The following is a 23,804-nucleotide window of genomic DNA, read 5'->3' as shown; positions in this document are numbered from 1 at the left end:
CTTGTTCAGACACAGCCTGCTGGTGCCACCCCCAGAGTTTCAGATTTATTTTGTCTGGTGTGATGCCCAAGAATTTGCATTTCTAACAAGTTTCCAGGTGTTGCAGATGTTGCTGGTCCAGGGGCCACACTTTGAGACCCACTACTCCAGATGTGAATTCCCTTGAAATTTGGGAAACAAAATAAAGGAAGACCTCCTTGCTTTCATTTCCCTCTACCTGAAATATCTTTGGGTGAGTTCTCAAATGAATAGAAAAACTGTTCAGACTTGACTGGGAAAGGAAACAGGAAACTAAGAATTTGGTGGGAGGAGTCTTAAAATCCTGTAATAATTGTGCCTTTTCTTTTCCAGGGTTTAGCACCCAGGTAACAGCAAGGACTACTCCAGTTTCCAAGTGAAACTAGCCAGGACAATTTTTCCTTGTTACCTTTCAAATCCTCTTCTTACCATGTCCCACTGTTAACTAATGAAGAGATTTACCTGATATATCTTTCTACCCTAAGAAGACTAATAGTCATCCGTGCAGCATTGACTCAAGGACTAGTTTGCTGTGGAACGAGATTCCAGTGAGGTAAGGCCTGTGGGAATTTTTCTGGAAAAAACTCTGAGGAACCATTTGCTCATTGGAAAATTAGAAAGGAACAATAGCTGTGGATTTCTGTGGTGGGAAAAGGGGTGGCACTGACTATATTCCACAAAAGGAAAAGCTGTGGGTAGTCTGATTCTAAATCTTCAGTTGACTGAGGGAATAGAAGTTAGCTTTTATTTCACCACAACTGAGACCTTAACAAAAGGAAATGCATTTGGCTGTGGCAGGAATTAGAATATATTGTGCAGGAGGTTGATCCAGACTGAGTTTAAAAGGAATTCTGATTTTCTAGATGTGTTGGTCTGCAGGTGTCTTATTGATGTGAGTTTATTTTTAGAGGCTTTTGACTTCTGGCTGAATGAGGGAAAAACTTTAGGGCTGGGGATCAGTTTCTAAGAAAAAGACAAGAACAATGGCATGACAAAATGCCTATGATGTAATAATAGGCTAAAAACAGCAGAGTACAAAACTGTATTACACATTATTCTTGCAATTAAAAAAATACCTAGCAGATAAAACTCTTCACAGATTCAGAAGGGCAAGAAGTATAGCTTTTAAACTTTTTTTATTACACATTTTAATTTCTATTTCTTATAGTATTACATGGCAGAAAATTTATTTCTGTTCATTTAAGCTTGAACCCCATTTTTCCCACAGTTATGGCTAAATTTCTAGAGTTTGAGGAACCAGTTAGATTCATGTGACAACTATTCTTTGAAATTGGTTGAGACATCTTTTAAAATACATAAAAGATGTATTTTATTACATCTATTAAATACATAATAAATATTTCTAAATGTTCCATCATATGAAGTTGTTAATTGTGTTATTCAACTCTTCTATATTTTTGCTGAATTGTTTTGGCTGCTTGAATCATAATTGATTGAAAAAAACCATGCTATAACCTCCCACCACCATGGTGATTTGTCAATTTATTTTTGCAGGTCTTCCAATTTTTGTTTAAATCTACTGAGTCTATTTAATAATGTGTGTACATGTTTAGAATTGTTACATTTCTTTAGTGACTTTAATCTTTATTCATTGCATAGGAACTCTGTCCTTAATGATGCTATTTGTCTTAAAGTCTTCTTTGGCTGATATTAATATATCTATACTGGCTGTCTTTTGGTTAGTATTTGGCTGATGTATCTCTTCTCATTCTTTTCAACTTTTCATTATTTTCATGCTGTAGGTGTGTCTTTTGTAAGTAGCACAGAAGTTGGATTGTGTTGTAATCCAATCTGTCTTTCTCTTTTAACTGACAAGTTTAATTTACATGTATTGGGGTAATTGATATATTTGGATTTGGTGTGATTAGCTTTATTTTCATATTATACTTCTTCTATGTTTGCTTTCTTCTTTTTAAACATCTTTTTTTTAGGATCAATATTTATATATTTCCCTTGCTTCTTGTTTCATAAGTCCTATGTCATTAATTCTGTGGGGACAAGTCATTTTCTTAGAGTCCAAGTAAATTGCTACCAGATGTTTTCTCACTCCTTTTTTAAAATGGAGGTGAAATTCACATAACATAGAATTAACCATCTTTAAGTGAACAATTCAGTGACTTTTACAATGTTCACAGTGTTGTGCAAGCACTACTCTATCTAGTTCCAAAATATAACAAGATCTCTTTTGCTTTGCTCTATAAGGTGTTTTATTAGGCCTCATGCCAGGTTGTTTTAATTTTCTTGATAAAGAAGAGTTCTATACATCCCCACATCTCTCAGAGGAGATATGGGCTGCCCTAGGCCTCACTCCCTGTCTACTCTGCTAGAATAATCATCAGTCTAATCTGAGGTCAAAATGCAGATGAATGTACCCAGTTCTACCTGATCTCGCTGTGGTTGTTGTTACGAGCTAGTATTGTGTGGCTTCTTCTAACTGATATGAGTCTTGTCCTACTGTTTATTTTATTCATTTATGTTTTGCTTTTTTAAAAAATTCAGATATAATTGATATATTATATTAGTTTCAGGTGTACTGACTGTTTATTATAGATGCTGAACACTGGATTACAAGAAAACCACAATCCCCAGTAAGAGTTGTTACTAGAGCTCTACCTGACTCTACCCCACCTACAACATGTTATAGTGAGGATGTATAATTCCCTGGACCACTAATGGAATGTGTTGCCAGGATCCAGCACCTCCACCCTCACTCCAAATTTTCCCTGATGTTTTCTAGATATTGTAATTCATGAATGTATGTAGAAAGAAGGAGGATTAGAACAGGTGACACTTTGGCCGCTAAAATATCAATATTCATGCAAAGAAGGGTTTGATCTCAGCTCTACTTGGCACAGACTCAATTTCTCTAATCTGGAGGGGCAGCAATTGGGGGAGGGACAAAATGTCTCCACACTTTTTGAGTTTGGTTTTGGGTAGTAAAGTATATTAAGGCTACTAGTTGCACTTATCAGGTCATTACCATCAGCTTCTCACCTGGCGATAGGTTGACTGATGGTGTAAGATTTTTCTTTGCAAATCTTCACATCTATCTTTGTCTTCACAGATAATTTGCTGGAAAGTTGGGAATAGCTGCATCGGAAAATCATCATAGTTTTTTTCTAAATGACATTTTGAGGTCCATAGGCCCTTGTATACCAAGGGCAGAGCAAGAGGGTCTGAAGGAACATAGAATTTGGGTATTTTGTGCATAAATGGTGCCCCCCCAATTTGGTGACACTTCAGATTCTGGTTCTCAGAGCTTCCATTGAATAAGATGTTGTAAGATGACTCCTGAAGCAAGTTTTATGTGGAAGTAGGGCCATGGTCTTGGTCTCAGCCACACTCATAGATCAGGGAAGAAGCTGAAGAGAAACCCCACTCACTTCCTTGGCCTCTGTCCTGTGAGCTGGTCACTCCCATGGCTTCACAAAGTCACCTGCCCTCCTGGGAGGAAAAGCACCTTGGGGTCCTGAAATTCTCTCTTCTTCATAGCTTGTCTAATATGGTTTCCTTTCTTGTTCTCCATGGGGGAATTGAGAGCACCAGATCTGAATGAATTTCCTGGGTCTGCTTTGAGGTAAGTTGGTAAAGCATTGAGAAGAGCCTAACTCACATGACCTGAGTTTAATTTCTGGCTCCATCATGTAGAAGCTCAATGATTTTCTTTGCTTCATTTATTTTTTGTTGATGTGACACTACTTGACACATGTTTTTATTTGTTTCTTCCACTAGAATATAAGCCTCATTTGGGCATGGGGTTTGTTTGTCTTTTTGAATTGTATTTCCATTGCTTAGCACACAGCCTGGCACATTGTCATTAATATTTATTGCATTAGGATTGTTTCTTTTTTCTTCTTTTGCTATCCTAAGTAACTCTGAACTGAGCATCTTCAAATTTTCATTATGTGTAACTGATGTGGAATCTTCTTTCGAGTTATTTCACAAGATACATCACAAGTGCAATTGTTAAGTCAAAGTCGTAACTATTTTTTGACTCGATATGTATCAATAAGTTGCTTTCTAGGATGTCCTGCAAGTTATCAGAGTCCCCATAAATATATTTGTAGTTTTTAACTTTACTAATTTAGTAGGCATAAAATGGTAGTAATTAATTAATTTCAATTTCTTTGATAAAGTTTCTATACTACCTGTAATGTACCCTTAATCCATCATAGAGGAGGAGGTAAAGTATTACTTCCTATTAAAGAAAAACTGTGGGTTAAGGGTGAAGCCGAATCCGGCCTCTGTATGCTGACACCAAATTAAATCTCAGAGACAGAGTTTTGGGTGAAGTAGAAAAGAATAGCTTTATTGCTTTGCCAGGCAAAGGGGGCCATAGCAGGCTAATGTCCTCAAAACTGTGTGACCCACCCTGGAGGAGGTAGTTGAGGAGTTTTATAGTAATTGTTCAAAGAGGGAATGATCAGTTCGTGAACATTCTTCTGATTGGTTGGTGGTGAGGTAAGTGGGAGTCAGCATCATCAACCTTCAGGTTCCAACCGGTCTGGGGTCTACTTGCTTGCAGGCAGCATTCCTTCGTATATTACCCGTTAATTTCTCCCACGTGGTGGGGCTTTCAGTCTGTGCAAAACAGCTCAAAGATATTGCTGTGTGTATCCCTTGATGAGGAGTCAGGACCTTGCCCCAAGGCTGCACTATGGTTTTTCTTGACTGTTTGTTTCTCCCTGGTCTGGCATCCCCTCCCTTCTCTAATTAGCAACTTCTTGAATCTGCCCGGTGGAACTCAGGGAAGGTCATGGCGGCTGAATGAAGCCTATTTCCTGTAATCAGAGAATTGGGGGACACAGAAAGGCTTTTGTGCCCAGGAGCCCCCCAGGGCGCTGCTCAGTCTCAAGGGGAAAAATAAAACAAGTGGGTACTTATTTATGCCATTTTCTCATTTTTCTTTCACGTATCTCGTCTTTTTCTTGAAGCCTGCGTATGAAGAAATTTTGATGATTTTTCTTTTCACCCCTAAATCATGCCTCTCTTCAGGTCCCTAGCCAGTTCTAGAGACTTTAACATTTTCCAAAAAAGAAAAGGGCTAGAGAGGTTTCTAGAGAAGATAGAAGAACCTGACTGAGGACCAGAGGTTTGGAAGTAAAGCATCTGAGCATGTTGGTGTGTCTGCAGGGGTGTTGGTGGGAAGCTAGGCTGAAGGGAACCCGTGGCAGTTCTGCTGGGACACAGGAGCGTAACCAAACACAGTGTTATAGTCCGTTCTTTGTACCAACCTTTTCCCCATCTCTTCCACCTCCTGTATTCATTTCTCCAATCTCACATCCACCTTCACGTGGGAGTAAGGGGTGGAGGTGAGGAAATAATCTTGTCCAAAGCTACATATGTGTTTGCAACCTCCCTTATCCATGAAAATATTTTATGCTATTGAGAAAATCTCTTGAAATGGCTTTTTTAAAAGGAAGATAATTTATGTGGCTCGTCTATTCATTTTTAAGTCCAGAGGTGTGATTAACATCTTTATCAGTATACAGTTTTTGTAAAAATTTAATACTGCCTGTTAGAAATGGTCAGGACACAATTGGAGAGTTTAGACAACTTTGCTATTGGTTGGCACAGACCATATTAAAGCAACGATGATCCCATGACAGAGAAGTTTTTTTTGATTTGTATTCAATTGAAAGAAACAGAGACTTGAATGAACAAACAAACAAACAAACAAACAAAACCATTGATTTAACAGACATTTAATCCAAAGCCTTATTTTTATGTCTGGTAGTCAACCACCTAGGGCTGGTGTAGCAGCTTTGCAAAGCCATCTGGTACTCAGGATACTTCTTTTTTTCCACTTAGTCACACATAGGGTGTGCTTGTCACCTTATGGCCACAAAATGGCTCTTCCAATTCCATGTTAGTGTCCTATTCAAAGCAGTAGAAGTGGATGGGCAAAGGGCTTGTCTGTGCCTCCCCTTCCACTCCTTCACAAGCTTTGCTGTGAGATCCTCCCCACAACTTTTGCTGAGTTAGCACTCTGTCATGTGGCTCTCCCTATGCATCAGGGAGGCTGAGGAAGGTGGGAGCTGTTTTGTAGTGTTTTTCTCTCTCTTTGCTTGCTTGTAAACTGGACACATAGAGACCACATGGGATAATTTTAGAAAGGAAGAGTGAAGATTTAACACTGAGTAACATTCAGTAACATTGAGCTGCCTCAGAACCTGAACACTCTGCCTTCAGAAATGTGAATTTGTCAGCCATGTGGTGTTCATCACTGTGGAGGTTTGAGTGAGAGGTAATCACTGGGTTTAGAATAAACATTAAAAAGCAGCAAGAGTTCAGGTGATGAAAATGTTTTGATTATAAACAGCAGGGATGCTTACACATCATTGCGAATGTATTTAATGCTACTAAATTGTAGACTTACAAATGGTTAAAATGATAAATATTATGTCATATATATTTTATCACCGTAAAAATATGCAACAAGAGTGATAACCGTTAGACTGGGGGAGAGTTGTAAACTTCTCTGGGTAAGAAGGAAGTAGAGGACCTAAAATGTAATAAGATGTGGTTCTTTGTCTGGGGTGGATTAACCGTGGTAGCAGGGGTGAAATACTCTGAGGGAGAGTAAACAAAGATTCCCTCTGACCATCCATGGTCCCCTTCTGTCCCTCTTTTAAAGGACTGACTAGTACCATTGCCTTCTTTGATGTCTGCTATGGCCTACAGGCTCACCCCTCCTGCTCTAAGGAGTCATCTTGCCAAATGTGTCAAGCAGATTCTTCCCACTCACATCTGCAGGAAACCTGGCATACAGTCAGTATTGATAGGAAAAGTAGAGGCTCTTGGGGTTGGAATTGCTTGAAGTGTTAAGTTTTTGATGACTTTTTTTCATCTAAATTACAAATTATCTCCCAGTTTCAACCTCAGGGCACACTGCTTTCTTCCCCCGCCCCCTCCTTTTATTATTTATTTATTTGTTTGTTTGTTTATTTATGTTTAACATCTTTATTGGAGTATAATTGCTTTACAAAGGTGTGTTAGTTTCTGCTTTATAACAAAGTGAATCAGCTACACCTATACATTTATCCCCATATCTCCTCCCTCTTGCGTCTGCCTCTCACCCTCCCTATCCCACTCCTCTATGTGGTCACAAAGCACCAAGCTGATCTCCCTGTGCTCTGTGGCTGCTTCCCACTAGCTATCTATTTTACATTTGGTAGTGTATATATTGTGACTTCCCATTTGCTTCAAAGTAAAAACCAGAGGCCAGACAGTGGCTTATCAGTAGGGCCACCAAATATCCGGGTTTGCCTGCTTTAAGATTATTGCCCCAGTGTAATTATTAGTAACACCTCTTTTATCCTTACATGAATTCCAACCTGGACAATAAATTATATGGCCCTTCTACCTGTAAGGCCCTACATGATCTGTCTACCCCTCTCTCAACATACTTCTCTGACCTCACCTTGTATTATCTCCCTGCTTCTTGCTCTGCTGTGATCACTATGGGCTCCTCAGTGATTCTTGAACTCATGCGTGTGCTACTGCTCTAGAACCTTCACATGAGTTTTCTCTTTATGGAATGCTCTTCCCCAGATATCTGCATAATCAACTCCTTCAGGTCTTTGCTTAAATTTTACCTTCTCAAGGAGACATAGACTGCCCACCCAATTGAAAATTGCCATCACTCACTTCCCCTGCATCCCTGACCCCCTTTATTCTGCCCTGGCATTTCTTATAAGTATACTATCTCACTTACATATATTTGATATTTATACTATCTCACTTACATATCTATTATGTTTATTACTCCTCTCTCCAGCTAGACTATGAACTTCTCCAGGTCAGGGACCTTGTCTTTTTTGTTCTACCATGTAGTAGAAGAGCCCAGAATGCCTCACACATAATAGACACTCCATATATGTTTGTTGAATGAGAGAAACAATAAGTGAAAAGTTACGTGATCTGTGGCCCATTTCCTCAAAGCATTGCAGGGTGACTGGCTAGGTATAAAGAGCCATGGTGTTAATAGCTCATGGTTTTACAACTCATTCGTTTATTCCTAAACTAGATATTTTTCGTTTTTATTTCCCAAAGTAGTATTGGAACTTTGTGTGGCATAGGATTTGACCATCTTATTACAAACCAGTTTAGGGGCAATTTGGAAGACAGGTAGGTCTTCAGGATCCTTAGAAATAATCCCACAGAAGCAACTATCTGTTTTATCTAAGAGAAAGGCTAATCCTGCAGTAATGGTTCTAAAAGTTAAAAGGAATTGACATTGGCACAATACTCTGTACTTTATAGAGCTCTCTCAATCTTACTATTTTATTTAATTCCAGACCAGTCTTGGGCTTCTCCATTCATTGACTTTGTTTGACCCTCTTCTTATTCCCCCTTGAAGGTTTAATTAAGTTCAACCATATTCTGTCAACTGTTCTAGTTTCAGTGCAATCTTTTGTTATTATAACAAGAAATTATTCTCTCAAATTTAAAAAAAAAACAAAAAAACCCCAAACCCCAACCACTCTCCTTTTTTTGACAGAGGTGAAACGCTCCTGTCACTGCTGTAGTTTCTTTCCATCTTCTCCTCATGAGCCTTTCAGATCTTCTGACATTCAGCCCATAATCTTCATCTTCGTATTCAACATTGACATTCAAATGCCCTGAATAATGCAGATCCTATATCCTACTTGGGAAAAGGTGAGAAACTTCATGAAACAAAAAGAACATGTAGGTTTTCTCTGTTAGCTCTGCTTAATATATAAGAAAATTCAGGATGAGATAGGGCTATCTGTTACCAACTGTGGGAGGAAATACTAGCCAGAATAGATTTCATGTCAAACCCCCATTGTTTAATTGGGTTCCAGAATAGCTCCTTCGCATCCTCTTGGTGTTGGTGTGGGCGAATTTGGGAGAGGGAGATGATTGGTAAGGAATTGAAAGCTACACCTAGAATTTCCTTTCATGTTTTAGATCTGATCTTCAGGGAAGGTGTTCTTGCCTCTTTGCAGCCAAGAGAAGAAAAATATCTGTACAGCAACCGAAAGAGGATGGTTTAAGAGCGAGTTCATCTTCTCTTGCATTTCAATCAGTGGTAGACACTAACTCAGGACTCTAGAAAATGATTGGTCCAGCCACCTTACTCATCTATGCCCGTCCCAGAACCACGAAGTTATGAATCGAGGACTAAGCAAAGATACCTCCATCTTATCTTCTCCAATTCTAAACTTGGTGAGGTAGAGAGATGACTCTCTCTCCAGATTGACCCGGGCAAGCTTTGCTGCAGTGACTGACAGTCTCTCTGAGATGAACACTAAGCTGATGATTATCATAAGCCCAGCACAGTAGACAGGGAAAATAAAACATGGTAAACTGTGAGCATATGTGATATTACCCAGCTAACATATGATGAAAGTGAGTATACTCCCTGTGCTACATGTGGATGAGACAGCCTACAACAGCTGGAATACACTTTGGCCTGGGGGGAGGGTAGGTCTGGAAACCAAGTGGAGCTAGATCCAATGACAGTGATCTCATCCATGGGCAGTGCCCTTTAGATTTTATGAAGATTTTCAGTTCAATTATCTCACTTGAGCATAGGTCATAGAGCAGATGTTAATAGCCTGGTGTTACAGATAGGACTCAGATCCAGACGGGTTAGGGAGCTCATGCAGGGCCACAGAGCCAAGAACCAGGTCATTGACTTCGGCCCCCTCTTCACTAAGCATGCTGCCTCCTCTATGGCTAGAAGGTATGAAGAAGAATGCATGTATCCTGATTCATTGTTGTAGAGGAACATTCTGGACTGATCTAGAGCTTAGGCATAAACACAAGCTTAGCTTCAGGAAGGGTCTTATAGTCACATTTCTACTTATCCCTGCTTTCCCCTTTTGTAATAGGAACATGCAGGATTTTATCAAGTTATCTGTAGCCTGAGTGTCACTCTCCTTCCTAATTCACATATTCCTTCTTTCCTTCCTCCCTATTTCCCTTTTCTTCTTCCCTCCCTCAAACATTCATTAAGCATATTCTATGTATTAGGCACTACCTAATACACAAAAATCAGGAAAACAATGATTAATAAAATATTATTCTTTGTTTCAAGAAATATGTGGTTTATAACGGGAAACAGATTAAAAAACAAATGCAGTAGAGACAAAGAGTGGTGGCCCAGAGGTGAGAATGTTTTATGGGGGGAAGATGTGGGAAGGTTTGGAAAGGCTATATGAACATGGAGAGTCAAATGAGTGGGGTCTGGATGGGTGAGTTGGCGTATCTCAGACATTATAAGGTAGAGAAAGGACAGTCCATGTTTCTGTAAAGAGTTTACCTTTAGTGATGAATTCTGACTTTTACTAGGTTTTATCTACGAATTCACTTTTTATGTATTGTGGACATGTCCTAAGGGTTCATAATTTGATGGCAGAGTGTAGGTCCCGGTTGAAGCATAGACGATTTCCAAGGTAGAAGCCAAAATAAATGGCTAAGACTAGAAGTAAGAATTACACTCTGCTCTTGTTTTATATCCCCAAAGAAGGAAATTATTAAGGCCAATGTGTAAATGTAAACACTGGTGGGAGTATCACTTGAAGCCAGTGTACTCCTTGACATTTCTTAAATCAGTCTCCCTTAGTTCAACCTAACCTTGTTACTAAGGTTGTGCTTACCTGTTGCCAGGTTAGAATTCTACTTTAGGCACACAAGGGTAAGATTAAGTGATCCTTTGGCTTTTCTAAGGAACATGGGAGGATCCCAGAGCTGTAGGAAGTCCTTTACTAAGGAAAGTCAGTGTAGGACATGCCAGTGAGGACCTAGTGCACCAGGAAGGTGTAGTTGTGTCCCTGCTCTTGATTCAAGCATGTGATATGAAAAAAGAAAAGTCGTTAATATAATCAGACACAGAGTGATATGGTAGGTCTATGGGAGAAAAAAAACAAAACAAAACAGGTCTATGAAAACCTTGTGGAACATGGTTGTTAGCTGTACATTATAGAGGTGAGTCAGAGTTTCAGATCCTAGGTATTTCACTTACATCAGCTTTCACCTTTATTTCATTGTATCCATCTAGTCCTATCGCCACTCCTATAGGAACTTTTTTTCTCTGAATAATAAAATTTGCACATTGTCTTCTGACCACACCTTCATGTCTCTCTGTCCTTCCAGTTCTATCACCCAGTTGTCCCTGCCCTTTTTCTCCTTCTGCTTTATCTGGATCTCCAGTTTTGGACCTATTTTCTCAGTGCCTATTTGCCCCACCTGTCTTCACTGATTTTTCTATGAAACTTGAATTGCATGGCCCAGAACTTCAATAACTCTTCCCCTTATCCTTAATTCTATTGCTCAACCATCCTCTGCTGCAAAATCCTAACTGTCTGCCTTTTTTGAACCTACTTTGGGGTTACTGAGCACTGGTGAAAAAAAAATCACATAACATGAAGCTTGTGTCATTATATATAGTTTTTAAATTAATTTTTATTGGAGTATAATTGCTTAACAATGTTGTGTTAGTTTCTACTGTACAGCAAAATGAATCTGCCATACATATACATATATCCCCTCCCTTTTGGACTTCCTTTCCATTCAGGTCACCACAGAGCATTGAATAGAGTTCCCTGTGCTATACAGTATGTTCTCATTAGTTATCTTTTTTTTTTTTTTTTTTTTTTTTGCGGTACGCAGGTCTCTCACTGTTGTGGTCTCTCCCGTTGCGGAGCACAGGATCCGGACGCCCAGGCTCAGCAGCCATGGCTCATGGGCCCAGCCGCTCCACGGCATGTGGGATCCTCCCGGACCGGGGCACGAACCCGTGTCCCCTGCATCGGCAGATGGACTCTCAACCACTGCGCCAGCAGGGAAGCCCTAGTTATCTATTTTATACGTAGTATCAATAGTATATATTTAAGATTCCCGGACTCAGCTGGGTTTTCACTTCTCAGCAAACTGAAGTAGCCTCTCCTCATTATGCCATTGTTTTCCTCCATAGTGTGTGTCACAAACAGAAATTATTTGGGGAGTGTATTTGTTTATTGATTGTCTTCCTCCACTGAGGCTCTGTGAAAATGAGCCTTTGTTTATATTATATGCTCCTCTACTCCCAGTGCCTGGTGCATGATAGATGCTTGTTAAACAAATGAACAAGCCTCAGCTTGGATGTCACTATCTCTAGGAATTATTCCAGAATCCCTGTCTCCTATCAAGTCTGAGTTAGGGATTTTTCCCTTAGCATCCTGTTTCTCTGTCATAGCATTTTCTGTGCCATATTCCCATTGCCTGTTTACTTACCTTTATCTTTCTCTGCATCAGCACCCTCCAGTAGGACTTTTCACAAGGCTGGGAATATTCTATATCTGTGCTGTCCAATGCAGTAGCTACTAGGCATACATGATTATTGAACATTTAAAAAGTAGCTAGGGACTTCCCTGGTAGTCCAGTAGTTATGACTCTGTGCTTTCGCTGCTGAGGGCCTGAGTTCAATCCCTGGTCAGGGAACTAAGATCCCAGAAACCGTGCGGCATGACAAAAAAAAAAAAAAAAAAGGCTAGTGTGACTGAGGAAATACACTTTTATTTGATTTTAATTAATTTTAAATTTAAATAGCCACACATTGTTCATGGTAACCATGTTGGAGAGCACATGCAACTCTAAATTTTAAGCTCTGTGAGGTGAGGGACTGTATCTGTCTGGTTTTCTGTTGTATTTTTCAGGGCCAGCACAGTGCCTGGCATATGACAGGCATCCAATAAAAAGGGCATATAATCCATAGATTTTGTGTCGCTTAGAGGTTGATGCCTTCTATGGTGAGAGGGAGGTGGAATGTGAGAAAATTCTGTCTCAAAAAAGGTTGGATATTTGTGCTGATGATTTTAAGAGATTAAGTTCTTATTATTGTGTATGTGAAAGGTCTTCAAATGTAAGCTAGCAATAGTGGCTAGGCTTCAGGTAGCTGAATTTGTGATAGAAATGCTTCTTCTGTCTCAGCTCTCGATTATGTCATAGAAATTTTTTAAAATATATTTTCATAAATTGTCTGAAGATCTACAAAATCAGAAAAATGAAGGGGACCCCTCCTGGGAATGAAAGAATACCTCAGGATGAAGTGAGTATTTCTTTTATTTCTCTTTTATGGATGAGTGGTTGTAGCACCTGCGATTATTGAGATAAGAGAATTGATTTGCCAGTTTAGTGATGTGAGCTAACACTTAGTTTGTGCCACATAACAAGCACTAATCTAAGTGTTTTCTATGCGTTGATTTATGTGATTCTCAAGTACTACTATTATCTCCACTTTAGAGATAAGAAAATTAAAGCATAAGATTAGTGACTTGCCCAGCGTTACTCAGTTCAGTGGGGAAAGGAGGATTTGAACCCAGTCACTCTGGTTCAAAATCCACTTTCACTTGTATTGTCTCTTGTATAATCATTTGTGTCTCTCTATACTTCTCATAACTCTAAACAGGTTTGCTATGGCTGTGAAATTTGTGTGTGCATGTGTGGTGAGTGTTTCCTCAAGAAGGTAGTTCTGTGTTGCAGGCTGGGACGTGAGGGGACTGGAATGTACAAGGCCTGGGGTGATGTAACCATTGGCTAGTAGAAAAGAATTCACCTTGGGATTAGAAGCCACTGTGTTCTCACTTATGGAGTTTTGGGAAATGTTACCCACCTCATTTGGTTATTAAAATTACATGTACTATGTATTTGAAAGGGCTTTATAAAGTGTAAAAGGCTCCATCAGGGTGGATACCTAAGAATATAAAACATTGGCACAGTGACTTTTAAGGAATGCCAGATCTCAGAGATAACACAGCTACAGGACTTAGTGCTTTGCCTAAGATTTGGGGAGAATTCTCACTTTTCTATATCCTGCAGTTCAAGGGTTCATCCTCTTGGAGGGTGAAAGAGAGGCCTGAGGGCTTTCTTGCAATTTCGGATTTTCTGTGTCTTAGAGTTGCTTCAATCCCAGAACAACCTAATGTCTTGGAAATCACCCAGATCATAAGCAGGAAAGGGATTAAAGGATGAAGGGAAGTGGCGGTGGTGGTGTTGGTGGTGTGTGTGTGTGTGTATGACTAAAGGCCAATGCATTCCCCTTGTAGCCCCTCCAGGAGACAAAATCTTCAAGCAGCCCATTTATATATACCTCTGCTCTCATGGCTGGTAACACCTACAAAGAGTTACATGCATTCTTGGCTGGTTCCAGCTCCGACTCTTTAGTGAGTAGCACTCTGTCGCCATGGTCTGTCTACCTGAGAGTACCACTTGCGGTTCTGGCTGTGATCATTCTTCAAGGAGGCACTAGTAGGTCATAGAAGTCAGAAAAAGTTTAGAGAAGTTGCCTTAGGAAGCCATAGTTTTAAAATGTCTCTTAAAGCTGGAAAAGGAGACTGTGGATAAGTAGCATCAAAAGCCATTAAAATTTTTTGAAATAAAAATAAATGGCAATTTAGTTATTAGATCCTAGATTATTATTTCCCTGATATACATGGCACAACTGAACACTGATTAAGCTCATACCATTCATTAGCCATTGCAATAGGTCATACTGACATATTATCCTATTTCTCTTCACAACATCCCTGCAAGGGGGACATTATATCTTTATTTGGCAGGTAGGACTCAGAGAGGCTAAGTAACATGCCCGAGGTCATTGGCTAGTGAATGAGAGAAGCCAAGAAATGAAGATGTGAAAAAATTTTAAAGTTCCTGCCCTTTCCACTACACCAAGTTGCCTCTCTTAAATCTCAAATGAGAAGGTGTGGGTGGGGACTAAAATTAAAAACTAGTTAAAGGAGGACCTTTTCAGTGAGTAGTAACACTGTGGATGGATATCATCACAGCTGTACATTAGTTTCAAAAGAAAGCTTATCAGGAACCAGCCCTCTTTCCTTTGGTAGAAGAGCCTTCTTAGAGTCCAGACCTACTCTACCAAGACACATTACAATCTGGTTTATTGTAACAGGGGAGACTTTATAAAAGTGGGCTGGTGTGATATGATGGCTCAATTTTATTGAGATTTAATAAATTAGATGCTAGTCCAATTCCATATGCTCTGCAAATTCTTCTCAATTTAGTCCCCTCCTATCATCATAATAACTTTGACTTGAAAATGAACACCTATGGTCATCAGTATAAAGTACAAATTGAAGTGGTAATGTTTTCCTTTTCAGTGTTCCTACCTCCTTCATAGGGAATTCTTGGTAGTATACAATGTATGATATGCCAATTAAGTTATTTAAATTTTAAATGCTTCTAGCCATTATAGGTTTCCAGGCATCCATTATGATATTTTAAGTGTAGCTCTTTCCACTTCAAAGCAAGCGTGGTACCTTAAAGATCTCAAGTTACATACACTTTCAATATTAGACAGAGTAAACTAGGTACCTTTCAACATAGGCTGTAAAGGAGGAAGACAAAGAAAGGTGCAGAATATAGTAGAGAGTATTCTAGAGAACTTAGCTGGGAAAATTGAGATCACCAAGGAAGCTGTCATGTAAACAAAGAAGCCCTGTAGGCTGTGATGGCAGACTCTGGGCATGGGTGCTTCTTCCCTCTCTCTTCCCAAGCTCTTGGCACAGGCAGAGTTCACTGCTCAGCTGCATTCTCAGAAAGTGTCTCAAAACAGAGCTTATGCAACCACCACCAACTGATCGGAGTTGACATTCATAATGAGCACTATTCTCCATCCAACCTCTTTGTTTTTTCCTGCCTTGAGGGAAGGATTGAATTATTTTATAAATCCCTTAGGATACAGAGGAAAAGAGAGAGGGCAGATTCAGAGTTTTCTGCTCTCTGACATAGATTGACTAAATGATGGTTGATTATAAAACATGTATAACAAAGTACTACTCTTTCCATTTTTTTATTATCTCATAGCCAGCAAGGAAATTGATCTGAAAGGATTTTCCCAGAAGTGTCAGGAGTGCTTGCCTCTATGGGGTTATGAGTATTTTTTTTTTTTTTTGGTCTACTTTTGTTTGGCTACATTTTCTGATTTTCAGTAATGATTTAAATTGTTCTGTCACAGCAACAAAAAGAAAAATAAACCGAGCTTAATGAAAGAAATAGTAAAATATATATTTTTTGATAGTCAGGTTGTTTTATCTTTTTTGCTAGCACAAGCAGCCTAGAATGAGAATAACACTGAAAATACATTAGACACACAAAATGAAAAGGTAGAACAAAATCCTCAATTTGGGAAAAAATATTTTAAAAATGTAAACCATCATAAATAATTGTAAAAGAGCTTCATGGTATGCCAAGTTACCCATACTAAAAAAAGAAAAAAAAAACCTCACTGAGAATATTTGATGTCTTAAAATTGTTAACTACTGCATAGATACACAAAATAATATTTATAAACACATGTTTAAGATGCAGATGTATAAAAGCACACCAAATACCTGTGTACCCACCACCCAATTAATTTATGAAATAGAATATGATCATTAGCTCCAAAGCCCCATGTGCCTCTCCAGTCCCATTCACTTCCCACTCCCCTGAAGTAACTACTTTTCTGAATTTGGAGGTTTTATCCCTTTGCTTTTCTTTTAAGTTTTGTATCAGTAAACAATATATTGTTTAATTTGTACATTTTATACCTTAAATACATGAAATCATATGTATATTCTGCAACTTGCTAAGATTCATTCACATTGTTGTTTTAACTGTAGTTCACTTTTGCAGTTGTGTAATTTTCCACTACATGAATATACCACAATTTATTTGTCCATTTTATTGTTGGTCACTTTATTATTTTTTTAAATAAATTTATTTATTTATTTTTGGCTGCGTTGGGTCTTCGTTGCTGCACGCGGGCTTTCTCTAGTTGCAGCGAGCAGGGGTTACTCTTCATTGTGGTACACGGACTTCTCATTGCAGTGGCTTCTCTTGTTGCAGAAAACGGGCTGTAGGCGCGTGGGCTTCAGTAGTTGTGGCACATGGGCCCAGTAGTTGTGGCTCGCGGGCTCTAGAGCACAGGCTCAGTAGCTGTGGTGCGTGGGCTTAGTTGCTCCATGGCATGTGGGATCTTCCTGGACGAGGGCTCGAACCTGTGTTCCCTGAATTGGCGGGCGGATTCTTAACCACTGAGCCACCAGGGAAGCCCCTGGTTGGTCACTTTTTATTTCTTTATTTTTTTTTTTTTGCTTTAACAAACAGGGCTGCTAAGAAGTTTTTCTAGCATGGGGACTGCTGTATCATAGGATATGTGTATCTTCAAAATTAATTGATAATGCCACATTATGATCCAAACAATTTATACTTCCTTATACTTCTGCAGTGGATAAGACTACTTTCGGGGGGACTTTCCTGGCAGCCCAGTGGTTAAGACTCGTGCTTCCAATGCAGGGGGCATGGGTTTGATCCCTGGTCGGGGACTAAGAGTCCACATGCTGTGCGGCATGGCAAAAAAATTTAAAAAAAATTAAAAAAGACTAATTTCCATTTATCCATGTCCTCACCAATATTTGGATTTGTCAAATTTTAATACTTGCTTTTCTGGTGGTGGTTAAGTGGCATCTCACTGTGGTTTAAATTTTCATTTCCCTGGTTACCATTGATGAGTTTAAGTGCCTTTTCACATATTAGTTTGCCAGTTGTGTTTCTTCACATGTAAAGTGCTGCTCTAATCTTCTGCTTATGTATCTATTGTGTTGTTTGTCTTTTTCTTATAGATTTATGGGACTTCTCTGTATATTCTGGATACTAAACCTCTGTCGGTTGTATGGGCCTTCACATATCTTCTCCCAATTTTTAGATTGTTTTTCCACTTTCTCTGATGTTTTAGTCAACAGAAGGTCCCAATTTTAATATAATTTATCTTATCAACTTTTCCTTCATGATTTTCATTCTGTACCCTTTACAACTCCTCTGTCATGAATTTATTGTTATATGTGTTCTTCTAAAAGTATTATAGTATTTTCTTTCTCAGTTAAGTTTTCAATCCACTTGAAGGTGATTTATGTGTAATGTTTTTTCATTTCATATGGAACTATGAGAATGACTATTAATATAGTTCTTTCCTGTCAATTATACATTTGATGTTTTCATTCTATATTCCAAAACTTAAATTTATGAAAATTGATTTTGCAAATTTACTGTGCATATTTTTCTGGTCCTTTTAGGCTATTTGAGATATCTATTGTGTTAACCAATAGATATAAGCTTTCCCTTGAATCTTTGTGTTTTCAACAAATCTGGTGTTTGCTTCGAGTGAATGATGACAAAGCTCCATCAGAACAGAATCCTGTGGCATGCCTCTCCAGATTGTTCTTCCAAGCTGAATTCTATTCACAAATCAAAACTCTAGAGATGTACCTTTTAAAGCAGCTACAAATCCACTAATCAATATCATCAACTTATTTTTTCTAGGTAATCTGTAGCAAGTATTAAATACATTCCCCAACTCCCCCCCGCCACCCCGCCACTGCAGAATATAATGTGTCCGGCTACATCCACTGACCCTCAGGAAATTCAGATGCCTTTTAATATTGTATAGCCAGGGAGATAAATTGAAATAATATGCTAGACCTTGTAGAATTATACATGCCATCACTAATACTCCCTTCCATTTGTAAATGTCATGGAACTATGTGTGTGCATGTGTGTGTGTGAGTGTGTGTTAATGTCTTTCCAGTAATTTACTTATGCAGAAGCAGATTGGTATTTGGTTAAAATATTAGGCTCTAGAGAATAATTACCTGGGATCAAATTCTTACCCTCTACTTATACCTTTGTAACATCAGGCAAAGAACCCGCCCTCTTCACACCCTAGTGTCTCACTCTGAGCATAGACACTGTGATTGTTCCTATCCTTAGGTTGTGGTTGGGCCTGGAGAATACAGGGACATGAGGATACACTCTCCCCCTCTCAGCTGCCTTCATGGGGCAATGTTCCCACCCCTCCTCCGGCTTCACCATGTTTTACCCCTCCCCCAGAAGATTAGAGCTTCCGACTGCTTCAGTCTGATAATGTAACGTGGGCAGAGAATGGGAGCCAGTCTCTAATCTGTATAATTGTGGGGCATGTTTGGTGGGGTTTAACTTATGCTCTGCCTAATTAGGGCTAAAACTGTTATATACTATCACAAACTCCAGATGAACATATATTCATGAAATTTGGGACTTATTGTATATATTATGTGGTAACTTACTGTTTTCAGATAACTAACGCAACAAGGTGAACCATTTCCTGCATCATATTCTTCAATACCATTCTTAGTTTTGTTCAGAAAATATTTTCATATTTTACTGTTAAAATTGCATTAGGATGAATAGCCATTTCTTTAAATCTGAGTTCACATCTTTGTTTCTTAAGGTAAATACCAGGAGGTGGATTGCTAGATGATAATTATTTGCTCTCTTTTGTGAAGAATCTTTAATTCACTATAAGATCCAGACTGACCTAAGGATTTCACTTTTTAATCATTTCCTTCCTTAATTTGAATGAAAGAAATAGAGCTATCTTTAGGGTATGTGTCTATGGACAAATCACCCTCATTGCTTCCTGTTACATTGCATAACTCAGGGATGCCATTCATTTTTTATTTTATGTGTCCTTGAAGCCCCTCCATGACAGAACACTTCTAGAGGTGACACCAGTTTAAATGGTCACTTCTTAAAGAGGACCTTTTCAATGGAGAGGGACAAAGCCAGTTTTGCTTTGGCAATTACTGGCATTTGATGAACATACACACAAACACACATACACACTGATATACACACACTTGCATATCATTTATTGGTATCTCTCTTATACTTCAGCCTCCTAAGTTATTTTCCAAATAAAAGGGCATCCGGAGAGGAAAACCTTGAGCTGGCTGCTTTGGTTCATGCCATCCAGATTGCTCCCAAAACAGAGATAATGAGGATATATGTAATGATTGTGGGTTTTTTTTTTTTTTTCCATCTAAGAGTGTGTCTTTATTGTTGTTCTTTTTTTTTTAACATCTTTAATGGAGTATAATTGCTTTACAATGGTGTGTTAGTTTCTGCTGTATAATAAAGTGAATCAGCTATATGTATACATATATCCCCATATCTCCTCCTTCTTGCGTCTCCCTCCCACCCTCCCTATCCCACCCCTCTAGGTGGTCACAAAGCACCGAGCTGATCTCCCTGTGCTATGCTGCTGCTTCCCACTAGCTATCAATTTTACATTTGGTAGTGTATATATGTCAATGTTCCTCTCTCAGTTCGTCCCAACTTATCTTCCCCCTCCCCATGTCCCCTCAAGTCCATTCTCTACGTCTGTGTCTTTATTCCTGTCCTGCCCCTAGGTTCTTCATAACGCTTTTTTTTTTTTAGATTCCTATATATGTGTTAGCATACGGTATTTATTTTTCTCTTTCTGACTTACTTCAGTCTGTATGATAGACTCTAGGTCCATCCACCTCACTACAAATAACTCAATTTCGTTTCTTTTTATGGCTGAGTAATATTCCATTGTATATACATTCCACATCTTCTTTATCCATTCATCTGTCGATGGACACTTAGGTTGCTTCCATGACCTGGCTATGGTAAACAGAGCTGCAATGAACACTGTGGTACATGACTGGTTTTTTGGGGTTTTTTTTTTTGTTTGTTTGTTTGTTTGTTTTTTGCGGTATGCGGGCCTCTCACTGTTGTGGCCTCTCCCATTGCGTAGCACAGGCTCCAGACGTGCAGGCTCAGTATCCATGGCTCACAGGCCCAGCTGCTCTGTGGCATGTGGGATCTTCCCGGACCAGGGCATGAACCCGTGCCCCCTGCATCGGCATGCGGACTCTCAACCACTGCACCACCAGGGAAGCCCTACATGACTGTTTTTGAATTATGGTTTTCTCAGGGTATATGCCCAGTAGTGGGATTGCTGGATCGTATGGTAGTTCTATTTTTAGTTTTTTAAGGAACCTCCATACTGTTCTCCATAGTGTCTGTATCAATTTACATTCCCACCAACAGTGCAAGAGGGTTCCCTTTTCTCCACACCCTCTCCAGCATTTATTGTTTATAGATTTTTTGATGATGGCCATTCTGACTGGTGGGAGGTGATACCTCACTGTAGTTTTGATTTGCATTTCTCTAATGATTAGTGATGTAACGATTGTGTTTTATAAGTATATAATTTTATTCATGGTGTCCACCCTCAGGCATATAGGATGGTCTTGTAACTTGTGAATCTTTAAGGCTCACAGGAGTTCCTCCTCTTCTTCCTTGATGAGAATAATGAAAAGGGACCCAGCCTATAATATAAAAAAAGGAAGACAGAACCTGCCAAAGCATACCATGACAGAAGTGTCACTATGGACTGATTCTACCCTGGTTTTTTCAGGGGTCATAACAACACGTGGTAATAATTTGATTGAAGAAAAACTTTTCTGTCCTCTACACCTGTGGGATCAAGAATGCCTGAATATAGAAACTTTAACCTCTATCCCATCATTCTTTTCTCTAGCTGTGCTATTTAAGTTACTTTATCTTGTGTTATTTTGTACTGTCTTCCTAAGTTCAACATTTCCTTAGTACCGTGCAAACTAAGTTTTATAAGTTTAACATTGGGATTGAGTTTTCTCATTTAACAGTCATTCATCTTTCCTGATGACAGTCTGTACCTTTATTTCCATGTCTCCATTCAAAGAAGAAACTAAAAGGGGAAGAAGGTCAATAGAAAGTTACTGAATAAGAGGGATTCCAGGAGGGATTTGAGCTTGAGTCTTTGAGAATGAGACACTTCATGCTAATGTGGATAATTAGAGTGAGCTTCTTCCTAGTGAAAAATTTTAGCAACAACTTAAAAGGGAACTTTACCCCAAAGGGGAATCAACAATTACTGTCCCAAGGTTTCCTAGAGTTGAACCTTGCCTTACATATGTTTGATGCTGATAGTGATGGAAAAGACCTGTATCCCTAATCATCATATCAAAACAGTAGATGAACAGCTCAAAGTCAAAATGAAAACAAACAAATAACCTTCAAACACAACCTTGTAGGAAAGATTGTAAGAGTTTTCACTATGAAGTTTTTTTTTTTTTTTTGCGGTACGCGGGCCTCTCACTGTTGTGGCCTCTCCCATTGCTGAGCACAGCTCCGGACACGCAGGCTCAGAGGCCATGGCTCACAGGCCCAGCCGCTCCGCGGCATGTGGGATCTTCCTGGACCAGAGCACGAACCCGTGTCCCCTGCATCGGCAGGCGGACTCTCAACCACTGCCCCACCAGGGAAGCCCTACTATGAAGTTTTAAGGTAAAGTTTTGGACTTGGTCTGAAGTGACCATAGAAAACATTTAATTACATCCTTTTATGTAGAGATTAAAAAACTGAAGGACAAGTAATTTAAGTGGCATGATGGCAATTACAAAGTTATGAAATGTGAAGTGGTCACATACTCTAGCAGCATATGAGGACTGATTGATTGATCCCCAATTCATATATGACTTTTACCTTCTGGTATGTTTCTGAACTTTATATCCATGTGCTTTTCTGATATATATCTTTACCCTGCACTCCTGCACCTTATTTAAGGTGACAGTATTTGTGAATATGATTCAAGTTAAGAGTTGAGCATTATCTTAGGTTGGTTGCCTGAGAAACAGACTCCAAGATTTGCCTGTGGGAGGCTTATTAGAGGATGCTCTTGGAAACACTTGAAAGGAGAGAGGGAAGCAGCTAGGGCAGAGGAAGAAGTTGAACCGTGGTGCAATTGTAATGGGGATGCAGCCAATCCCTCTGTTACTTTAGAGTTGGGATGGCTTCCAGTGGTCTCTCACTGAGGCAGGAGGGCTGGAACTTTGAACCTGTCCATACGAGAATGTAACCTTGGGCAAGGCAGCTTCCTTCAACATTGAGCAATCCCAGGAGACAAACTCAGCTGTCAGCAGCCAATACTCCTGGAGGAATAAATGCTTTCCTTGTGGGGTTTGGGGATCTGGGTGGTGTTTTCCAGCCTCCAGTTCTGTTATTGTGATATTGTGATTCTGGCACCCAGGAAAATGTCCCTGAGTAGTCTTTTTTGGTCCAGGCTGGCACATAATTTAAAGAACTAAGCAGAGTGCCTTGTGTTTTGTTTTGCATTCAGCTACGCTGAGAGTAAAAGAATAGAACTAGGAAAAGAACTTCTTAAGGAAGAGCCAGATAGTGAGACTCAGTAAGGATGCCTGCATGTAGTGGAGCTGTACAAACAACCCCAAATTGCTACATCTTTAAGCAAGACATATGTTATATATTTACCTCCTGTTGATCCACGTGGTTTTTATCCTGCTGGTCACTGAGCTGTACCTCTTCATGTTGCCACCAGAGGGCAGTGCTTTATAATCTTTAAGAGCTTTGGCTCCGGCTTCACAAGGCTAAAGTTCAAACCCTATTACTGCTACTCATTAGTTATATGATTTGGGGCCAGTCACAAAACACCTCTAAGCCTCTATTTTCTCATCTATAAAGTGGGAGTAATAATCATGCTTACTTTGCACAGTTAGGATTATTAATTTAAACAATACTTGTATGTACCCAGGGCAGTGAGTGGCTCAGAGATAGCCCATCACCCAGGCCAGGAGTTTCTATGAAAACTTTGTCCTTCTCATATGTGTGACAATCCTTAGCCAGGATACTGTGTTATGTTTCAAGAAAAGACAAAGAAAGGAAGATGTAGTGAGTTGGATGATGGACTAAGATCAAGTGTGAGAATGGAGATAAGCTTAAAAATAGCTACTTTTAACCAACAATATGTAGGGGAAAAAGCTGCAGCTGATATTTGGACACTGTAGTTTCATTGAGGTTGGGGCTTGGTGGAGAGACATCATTGCCTTTTTGGAAGCATATGCTTGGGGATA

At 39.4% G+C, this 23,804-nt stretch overlaps 1 protein-coding gene across 1 annotated transcript in view; it reads left to right on the top strand.

Moving 5' to 3' along the window:
- Positions 1-11,974: 11,974 nt before the first annotated feature.
- The window catches only part of LOC307068204 (interferon-activable protein 203-like), a 60,683-nt gene continuing 48,853 nt past the window's right edge, over positions 11,975-23,804 (top strand). The window contains exons 1-2 of the mRNA XM_079725951.1: positions 11,975-13,096; positions 22,064-22,221. The gene's annotated coding sequence lies outside the window, so the exon portion shown is untranslated. The remainder of the gene's footprint in view (positions 13,097-22,063; positions 22,222-23,804) is intronic.

The sequence above is a fragment of the Hyperoodon ampullatus genome (assembly GCF_949752795.1).
Source record: "Hyperoodon ampullatus genome assembly, chromosome: 2".
In the NCBI taxonomy this organism is placed as follows: Eukaryota; Metazoa; Chordata; class Mammalia; order Artiodactyla; family Ziphiidae; genus Hyperoodon; species Hyperoodon ampullatus.
Note: the sequence above shows the minus strand (reverse complement) of the source record. Positions and strands in the feature narration are given on the sequence as shown.